Below are 10,591 nucleotides of genomic sequence, written 5' to 3' on the forward strand. Positions count from 1 at the left end.
AAGACTGGGGACCTGTAACCTGAAGAAAATCAACTGCAATTTTCTTCTCTCAGTTGTTTAGAGTTCTCCTCACCGTCATGGCTGGTATGCCTACTTTTGCACCTTTTGGAGTCGGAGGTGAGACTTGGGAAGCATTCCTGGAAAGGTTTGAGTGCTTCCTGATCGCAAATAACCGCCAGGGTTATTCTCAAGCGCGAAAGTGCGGATTTTTTCTTACAGCTTGCGGTCCGGAAATGTTTGCAACTGCAAGGTCTTTTGCCGCCCCAAGAGCGGTTTATGACCTCTCGTGGCAGGAGCTCACAGATGGGCTTCAGGCTTACTATGCCCCTACCCCCTCCCAAATAGCAAGACGTTTTGCTTACCGCAGGCGCGTCCAAAAGCCTGCAGAGAATGTCAATCAGTTTTTGCAAGCTTTAAGAGTTGCTGCAGCACAGTGCGATTTCCCTGACTTAGAGGCTAATCTTGCAGAACAATTTGTCTGTGGATTAAAAGACATTTTCCTCAGACGCCGGCTTTTGGGCAAGCCTAAAGTCACGTTAGTTTATGCCATAGATGAGGCTCGTGCTGCGGAGTTGGCAGATTCATCATCCAGCGAGATAGAACGTTACCTCGCGCAGATGACAGTTGCTGGCAGTTTACCAACGGGTCAAGCCTCAACTGCCTTGGTTCCTCCTCCACTACAACAGCCAACGTACATCACCAATTTAATTGATGAGCTTGCCCCTCTTCCAGACTATTTACTTAATTTACAGGTGGACAGGATTGGGGCACAGCCCCGCAGACAGCAACCGCGTCAGCAGCAGTCTATCAGCCGTCCACTTTCTAATTCAAATGCCTGTTTTAGCTGCGGTGGTCCGCATGCCAGGGCTTCCTGCCCCTTTAAGGCTGCAGAGTGCCGCCGTTGCGGGAAAAAAGGACATTTGGCCAAAGTTTGTAGAGCTGCTCAGCCTGCTACAGCTGCATCGTCTGCTCCTCCACCTCCTTATGGGGCAGCTGCTTCAAACAGAAGTCCTCAGCCCCGCGCGTCTGCTCAGCGACAGGATAATTGCTTCAACGTCAAGCAAGCTGGCCTGCCACTTCCTGATGTCTCCATCAATTCTTCCTCAGAGGGTACGAACAAGATAATTGTCACTCCATTGATCGAAGGTCAACCTTGCAACATGGAAGTAGACTCTGGAGCTTCCAAATCCTTGTTATCGTGGGACAAATTTTCTCTTTTGTGCCCCCATGTTAAACTCTGTCACCTTTCTCCTCCTGACTCTATCTTAAAGGACTATCAGGGGTCTAGCATTTCTATTGTTGGTTCCTATAATGTCAGAGTTTCTTATGGGCAGCATTGTACAACTTTGCCTGTTTTAATTGTGCTTAAGCCCTTGCCATCCATTCTAGGTTTGGATTGGTTCAGCCCACTGGGTCTCTCAATACATGGAATTCATTCCATGACAGACACTTCTGCTGATGTGGCATTAGTTTTGTCAGATTACGCTGACATTTTTGATGGCCAGCTGGGCCGGTACAAGGGTAACCCTATCTCTCTCAACTTGGATCCCCAGGTTGCTCCCATCAGACTGAAGGCCCGCAGGGTGCCTTTTGCTTTAAGGCCCAAGGTTGAAGCCGAGCTCGACAAGCTCGTGGCACAGGGCATACTGGAGCCAGTCGACCATTCACCGTGGGAGACCCCAATTGTCATTCCAGTGAAGCCCGACGGCTCCATTAGGGTCTGTGCCGACTACAAATCCACCATCAACCTCGCCTTGCAAGCAAACCCATATCCAGTCCCTGTTGTACAACATCTGCTCCATTCCCTGGGGCAGGGTTGTATTTTTGCCAAACTGGATATGGCGCAAGCCTACCAGCAGCTTCCTGTGGATGACGATGCGGCGGCTGCCCAAACCATCGTCACCCACCGGGGGGCTTTCCGTTGTCGCCGCCTACAATTTGGCGTATCCGTTGCCCCGGGGATTTTCCAGAGTCTCATGGAGCGGTTGCTCCATGGGCTTCCAGGAGTGGTACCATATTTTGATGACGTCCTGATCGCTGCAAACAGCCGATCAGACCTCATCAAAGTTCTAAGGAAAGTCCTCGACCGTTTCAGGGGCGCGGGACTTAAATTGAAACGCAGCAAGTGTTTCTTTGCTGTTCCCCAAGTGGAATTTCTGGGCTTCACAATTGACGCCCAGGGAATTCACCCTACCCCTTCAAAATTGGCAGCTATCAGGGACGCACCTGCTCCAACTTCCAAGGCGCAGTTACAATCGTTCCTGGGGCTTTTAAATTTTTATGCACCTTTCATTCCACACAAGGCATCACTGGCCGAGCCCCTGCATCGGTTGCTGGACCGATCAGCGCCTTGGCAATGGGGCAGCCGCGAAGCACAAGCGTTCGCAGCTGTCAAATCCCTGCTGACGTCAGATGCAGTCTTAGTCCAATACAGTGACAAGATGCCTCTGACTCTAGCATGTGATGCCTCGCCCGTGGGTTTGGGAGCCGTTCTGAGCCATGTCCTGCCCAATGGTTCAGAAGCTCCCATAGCTTTTTACTCCCGGACACTGACATCAGCAGAAAGGAATTACAGCCAAATTGACAAGGAGGCTCTAGCTGCAGTGTCAGGAATTAAAAAAATTCCACGATTACTTATACGGGCGGCATTTCACCTTGTTTACAGACCATAAGCCACTCCTTGGGCTTTTGGCAGGTGATAAGCCGACCCCTCCTATTCTATCCCCAAGAATGACACGATGGACGGAATTCTTAGCGGCGTACTCCTACGCCTTACGATACCGTCCAGGCAAGCAGATAGGGCATGCAGATGCCCTGAGTCGCTGCCCACTTCCATTGAAGGAAGTTAAACCAGTTCCTTGCCTTTCAGTTTTGGCAATTGCAGAGCTAGAATTGCCTTTGTCTGCTACAGACATAGCAGCCCACTCTCGGTCTGACCCTACTTTGGCAAAACTTCTTACTTGGGTCCTGAGGGGTTGGCCTTCTGGTACATTACCACCTCAATTCAAACATTTTAAAAACAGACAAGCAGAGCTTTCAATTCATTCCGGCTGCCTGTTGTGGGGCGACCGTGTGGTTATCCCAACGGTCCTGCAACAACAGATTTTGCAACGCCTTCATGAAAGTCATCCTGGGGTCAGTAGAATGAAAGCTCTTGCTCGCAGTTTTGTTTGGTGGCCAGGGTTAGATGCCGACATTGAAGCCTGGGTTGCCAAATGTGAGACATGCCAACAGTCTCGGCCTTCTCCTCCTTCCTCTCCCTCCCGGGAATGGGAGATGCCTCGAGGGCCTTGGTCTAGGTTACATATTGATTTCGCTGGTCCATTCCATGGGCAGGTTTTCCTTATAGTTGTGGATGCGTACTCTCGATGGGTGGAAGTATTGCTAATGCACTCCACCACATCTGACAGCACGGTGCGAGCTTTGCGACGGTTGTTCGCAACCCATGGGTTGCCAGACACAGTGGTGTCTGACAACGGCCCGCAATTTACAGCCACAACTTTTCAAACTTTCCTGGCTGAACTAGGGATACGACATGCGCTGGTTGCCCCTTACCACCCGGCAAGCAATGGCCGAGCGGAAAGGGCGGTTAGATCGGCCAAGGAGGCTTTGGGCCGGCTAAACCGTGGTGACTGGCAGGCTAGGGTGGATGCTTACTTATTGGCACAGCATTCCACACCTTGCCCTCTGACACAGAAGAGCCCCGCGGAGATGTTGATGGGCAGGCGCCTGCGGACCACCCTGGATAGATTGCATCCCGTCTATTCAGGAATTCAGTCTGGCAACCTGGGGCCTCCAACCCCATCCCGTTCTTTCCAACTGGGGGATCTAGTTTGGGCTAGAAATTATGGAGGGGACTTGAGATGGGTTCCAGCAGTTATATCACAAATAACAGGACCCGTTTCCTATAGGGTTGACTTATCCGATGGATCCTCATGGCGAAGACACCTGGATCAATTGAGGAAACGGAAGACAGCAGCCGTAGCTTCTCAAGCGGATGTTCAAGGGTTTCAACTGCAAGTTCAACAAAATCTAGCCGGTGTAAATGCTCCTCCCATTCCAAGGGTTCCAGATCCTTATATATATAGCCCAAACCCCTCAGAGGCAGACTACCAGCCTCATGCCCCTCCAGCATCATCTGCCACCATGTCTCATCCACACACTTCACCTTTTAGTTATGCAATTCCTCCACAATTACCACAAGGACATCGTTGCCAGGATCCGCCTGCAATAGAATTAAGGCGGTCTGAGCGAATCCGTCGTTCCCCTGCTTATTTAAAAGACTACGCGTGCTTGCGCACAGCTGGGGGGGAAGAAGTGTTGTGTATTGAAGAAAGTCCTCGCTGTTACGAATGACAGCTCGGAAGCAGCCAGGTGCGTCTTAGCCAATCAGACGTGCCTGTCAGTTGCCGAGCTGTCATCAGCGCGAGCTGTAACACGAGCCAGGTGATTGCAGTATAAAAGGCAAGCCGTTTAAACAGTTAACTGTCTTGTTAAAGCAACAACCTTGCTGATTGCTCTATTGTTTCAGCTGTTCCTGCAGCCGCCCAGCCGGCTTCATTTAATACATTGTTGCGAGTTTTGTTACACTACTTCAGCTACTGAATAAAAGGTTACAGTGTTTTAAAGTGCCTGCCTGGTTTTTTCAGTTATAATAATGTTGATGGACTTAATGCTACCTGGCAGTCTTGAATAATCCCAGTAACAAAAATACTAAAGGAGCCAACAAAATCATCAGTAATTTCCTTTCCATCTGAAGTGTTTTCTTTTTACTCTTTGAAAAATAAGAGGTAGTTGTCACAAAGGAAGAAAATCTGTGATAAAACTATATCATTGTATTTTGCAACTTTTGGTAGCTTTTAAATAATTTGGTTTCTTCCATTTATGACGTTCTCATTGAAATGCTATAGAAGGTATATTCATTAATTTGAGCCAGCACTTGTCTGACACTACAGAAACCAGCCATAATAATGAAGAGTGTAAGACTTTTCTATTTCGGGGAAGCAAAGTAATAAAACAATCCTCCAATATAACTGAAACAGGTTTCTCTGACAATAGGTGACTTGGAATAAACAATACTTTGAGCTCTCAGATTCCTACTTTCTCACTCAGCCAGTATTAAGGATCTTCATCAGGGCAAAGTTTATGAGCCATGATTTATTCCTATCAGAATAAGAACCTAGAGAACTTAGCTTGAAGGTGTTGGTGTTAACAATTTCTTTAAAGTTAATACTACTCTGCCATCATACTTTGTTTAGGCAAAACTATTTTCCATCTGTCTCAAATAACAAAAGCAAGGCATCTTTGGAAGCTGCTTCTATCAGAATTACAGTCAAGTGATTATTTCAGCAATGCTGTTCATACTTTATATCTAAAATACATTTTGCTTTTTTGTCTCATATTGATTTCCTGTAACTTTCTTTTCTTACAAAGCAAAACTAATCATCAGTGAAATGCCAAACATCAGATCCAAGGAGAGCTCCAACCATGAATGATTCAAAATATTTTTATATCAATTAAACTCCTTTTAACACTTTTATAAAATGCAAAGACTAAGCAATGGATTCAAAGCTCCAGGGATCTGTAGCTCATTCTTCAATGACTTAATAGGATAACAGAGTTGGAAGGGACCTTGGAGGTCTTCTAGTCCATTCCCTTGCCTAGGTAGGAAACCCTACACCATTTCAGACAAATGGTTGCCCAATCTCTTCTTTAAAAACCCCAGTGTTGGAGCATCCACAACTTCTGGAGGCAAGTCATTCCACTGATTAATTGTTCTAATTGTCAAGAAATTTCTCCTTAGTTCTATATTGCTTCCCTCTTTGATTAGTTTCCATGTATTACTTCTTGTCCTGCCTTCAGGTGCTCTGGAAAATACTGCTCTTCTTTGTAGCAGCCCTTAAATATTGGAACACTGCTATCATGTCATCCCTAGTCTTTCTTTTCACTAGACTATATATACCCAATTCCTGCAACAGTTCTTCATATGTTTCATGCAAATGTGAAGAAAAAATTTACAAATAAGAAGAAAGGAGGAAAAAAAACAGCTTTTTATGTATATTCTTGGGATGTTCCATTTTAGAATGAGAATGCTAATTGTTTACAAAGCCCAAAATGAAAAGGAGTTGAGAAACACTTTAATTTTATTAAAAGGCCAACGTTGTTGTGAACTATAGCTAATTAGAGTAGTTAAATTGAAACAAGATTTAGACTGGGATGAGGTCAGGGTGAAAGAAATACAGGATGGTTATGCAAATGTAAATTGGGCTGTTCCTTCTCAGGCTGGCAGGTTCAACAGCTTCCCAGTCCAAAGCAGATTTTTACAAGCAGAAAAGAAACAACCAGACACTAATGCTAACACAGGAACATATCATGCAATAAACACAGCTATCTACTTTACCCTCACATCTAAGTGAATAGCATCATCATAAGGCCCAACCAATACACCCATAAGATTAGAAGTGTCTTCACATGCTCTTCCTCCTACGAAATATAAACCATCATCTTCCAACATCTCCCCCTCTGGATTTTACATAAGACAATTTTTGTGCTTACGAATTAATGGTGCAAAGTTTGACATCAGCACTCAGAGCAATGATAAAGTAGTATTGGACCATTTCTACTTCCCAGGACACTGTACTTTGAAATCTTAACATGACCATTTTGGAAAGACAATTTTAATTGCATGATTAAGCAAGACATTACTGAACTCACATATCTCAAAATTTGTGCTATCTCAAAAGTTTTAAACAAACACAATGGTTTTTAACACATTACAATTAAAAATTGATGAGGTAGTTTTAATCTGTGTCACAGATAACCTGCATCTGTATAACCATCCTGTCTTCCTCTCCCTTCTCACTTCTCATTTCATACCATTCAAAATCCTACTTTAGTTTAGCCACTTTATATATTTGTAGGTTTCCATGGTAGCTAAGGTGGCATCTCTCTTGTAGGAATGCTTTCTTTTTGCCATATTTTTTCATTGCTATGGCTAGTTAAAAAAAAACTTTTCATGTATATTTTGGTCTCTGGAAGGCATATATACAAATAAACTGGAATGAATTACAAGCTTTTGCAGCAAAGTTGTCTTTGCTTCTTAGAAAATTCCAGTTGACAGATTTCCCTCTGCAGCCCTCAACACCTTTTCAAAACTATTTTCAGAGAACTCAGTGGACAGAAAAGAGGGCAGAAAATCTGAATAAATTTCCTGCTAATGAAAGGAACATTTCTGTCTCTGACAAATCCAATCCTTTGTTTTAAATCCATTTATCCCCCCCCCCCCCTTGAATTCCTTTTCTTAACAATCAGGCAAAATGAAAAGGGTTTTTTTTTTAAATGCAGCTAATGAATACACTTTACTGCTTCTCAAAATCAGGTGAGGTTAGATGGCAATATACCATTACCTGTGCAATGCAGTCTTTAGTTCCCTTTGAAGCTCCAGGCAGTGCAGATATTTTTCATCTTCCAGCTTTGCTATAAATATTTGCTCCAACCAACTTGGGGTCCAGGAACCTTTTGGGGGTTTATGCCTATCTGAATAAAGTAAAGACATATTTATTAAAAGTATCTGCCCCAACATCCCCAGAATACTGCACAAAGGAAGACAAAAGCCATTGGTTATTTAAGCAAATTATCTTGGCTTGACGGAGCAAGAAGGCAAGCAAAATGAATTTTCTTCACTTCTAGGGCCAAAGTTCCAGCTCAGAGCCAGAGACTAAAGTGATGCTCTCTCCAAAACAACTGGCTTAACTTTTCCACTCTTCTGAAAGCTTGTTTGCATTCCAAGTGCCATCTGAAGATGATCATGTGCAACCATTTCAATATTTTTAATGAGGATCATTTGGTCTCGCTTTTTATTTTTAACTTTTAATGTACAGTATTTTGGAGGTTGCTACATTTGAGTAGATTTGTTCAGAGTGCAGAAAAAATTAAAAAGGGTCCTCTGGCTTGAATATCTTTCCACCAGCCTGTATGAAAGGAATCAGTAGAGAAGCTGGAGAAGAGAAAGTACAATTCAGTCTAGTAATTCAAGGAGAAGCAAAAAGAATATATCAGTATTAAACACCAAACATGAAAAAAGACATTTCCGCACCAAATGGATATTGATTTCTCTCTTGTAATGGACTTATTAACATAAGTGTTAAAATGGACTTATTAACATAATTGTTAAAAAGCAAAAGAACTCAATTCTAAAATTGCTTGGTTATTTAAACCAATCTCTGCAATGTACAGTCGGTTTCTCACGAAGCTACTTTTCGTAAAGCCACACTGAAGGCAATCAAAATTCAATCAGATTTTAGAACTGCATTCCATTACATGTTGCACAGAAGGAAAATGACCAAAGACAACTGAGGCTCCCACAATTCAATCACTTACCTTATGATAACTCTTTATCCAGAGGGTCCTAGCAAATTTGCATGTATCTGCAAAGTTGACATGCGGTTTTAGGCAACAAGATTGCGGGGTCAGAATCCAGAAAATCCAAATTTGCAGTCCTTTTTCTTCCTGGATTCAGTCTGTGGCAAGTCACTTCCTAGCTTCAGATTTACCCTTGATAAAACAAGGACAAGAATTGTCTTAATTCACTACTACAGTAATTAATACCAATAAAGCATATAAGCAAATTTGCAAACTATTCCATTTAAACCACTAGAAAACCTAAGCAAAGTGTTTCTAGTACTGCCTATAAGAGCAGCCATTTTCAACAATGGAATGTCCAGATAAATATGACTATACCTCCCATCATCCTTAACCAAGTATCATCAATGTATTGTGAAGAGGGACAGAAGGCATTAAATTATAGAAGTAATCAAAACACACACTGACTTTCTCTAGACTGATTGCTTTGTTGTCTATTCATATTACTATCCTAATAGCCTAATATCATTTTTAACCGTTTCCTTAAGGACTGATCCTCAAGCTCAAGCTGATATTTACACACAATGCAATAACCTACAGTCCAGTATTATCCCAGTTGCTGAAGCTTGTTTTACAATGAATGAAATCCATGCAGGTGCTTTGCTTATTGTCTTGTCTCTTGTCAATCTTTTCTCCTTTAGAGACTAGAATCAAATGTCAGTCCCCTCATACAAATAGGACCAGAGCAAGAAAAACTGAATTAGCAAATCCTTGGAAGCATAAATACATCAGGCGCATGGATACATGACTTCTTCATGTAAAAATCAAGAACATGCTTTTAATTCAAAGTCATCTGTCCGTTTGCTATACCGACAAGGTCAGGATCTTAATACCAATGTAAAGTTTCCAAGAACAAGATCTATGTCATCTGCATTGTTCACAGTGGCTCTCTTTCCCCCTCTACCTTTACTAAGACATACAAGCTTTCCGTAGACATACAATGTGAAATACCCCTTTGCTCTCGTTTCTCGGCACACGCACAAATATACACCGATCCAATTTGAAATACATACTCTCTGAAATATGGAAAGCAGCTACTAAAAATACAAAGCAATGACATCAACTAAGAAGATTGTATTTTAATATAGATAAACAAAATGGGATGCCCAAGGCAGATAAGCAGGGTCTTCTTTTGATTTATAAGCGACTGCCATTGAACTCTGCCAGGTTTTGAGCTCACAGTGCAAAACCATTATTTGTGATCACTACAGCAGCAAGCTTCTCTGCTATTGTGTGCACATTTGCACATTTCCAAAAACACCTTTCATGTTGAGAAACCTGAAAGACTGTTTGAAATTAGGCTATTTAGCTTAATCTTTTCCTTAAAAGTCATTTTTTTACAGTTACAAATTTTACAAATCCAGAAGAACTAACCTGATGCAGAAATAACCTTTTGAACATCACATTCACGTTCCTGCTTCTTTTGAAAATATTCAAAGAAGGAACTGCAGTATTTTTTTGGGGGGGTGAGGGGAAACAGGAGAATAAAAAGCAAGTGCTAAACTTACCCTTTGCAGTGGAAGAATCTCTTTCATCCAAGTGAAACCAGGAGTGAAAAGAAGGTGAGAAAAAGTCTTTCCAGTTCTGCAAACAATGACCCTTCAAAGAGAGATGAAGCATCAGTGTCTCTATCAAGAGAAAGTCCTTAGAGCAACGTTAGTTCAACTTTACAATGTTCTGCAAACTGACAAACAGTTCCGCTTAGCATCATCCCAGCAGCTGGTTTCCACGTGACGTCAGCCTTCAGAGGTTGGTTTTAAAAGCTCTTCCAATCCCAAGTCCTGTAACCTTAGATCTTCTCATATTTTACATAAACAACTTCATGGCCAGGACATTTTTAGGTTTTATAGTGAAGCAGAGTTCTTAACCTTGTCAAAGCAGCCAGGGTAAGCATTCGACAATAGGCAGTTTTAGATTTCTTTTATAATATGTATCCTTGCCTTTTTCTATATAATTTTAGTATGCTTTGTTGAGTCAACCTGCACAAATAGCACTGCTGCTGCAGCTGCTTTAAAGAACAAGTATTATCAAGCTCTGGCTGACAGAAAGATTAATTTTAAATAAAAACCAAATCGGGTTTTCCCCCCCCCCCCCTACTGCTAGGATAGAATGAATTCTGCCTATGCCTATCTTTTAAGGCACATCAACAGCTGTAGCTGCCCTGGAATGC

At 42.6% G+C, this 10,591-nt stretch overlaps 1 protein-coding gene across 2 annotated transcripts in view; it reads right to left on the reverse strand.

The window, feature by feature from the left end:
- The window catches only part of KIAA0408 (KIAA0408 ortholog), a 30,909-nt gene extending 20,823 nt beyond the window's left edge, over positions 1-10,086 (reverse strand). Inside the window, exons 1-3 of one of the 2 annotated variants that reach the window (XM_032214849.1) lie at positions 9,930-10,086; positions 8,380-8,553; positions 7,407-7,536 (exon numbers count right to left, since the gene is read on the reverse strand). The gene's annotated coding sequence lies outside the window, so the exon portion shown is untranslated. Of the gene's footprint in view, positions 1-7,406; positions 7,860-8,379; positions 8,554-9,929 lie in introns of those variants that run through there. The other variant, XM_032214850.1, reaches the window with a different exon arrangement.
- Between the last annotated feature and the right edge of the window lie 505 nt (positions 10,087-10,591).

The sequence above is a fragment of the Thamnophis elegans genome, chromosome 4, assembly GCF_009769535.1.
Source record: "Thamnophis elegans isolate rThaEle1 chromosome 4, rThaEle1.pri, whole genome shotgun sequence".
Classification (NCBI taxonomy): Eukaryota; Metazoa; Chordata; class Lepidosauria; order Squamata; family Colubridae; genus Thamnophis; species Thamnophis elegans.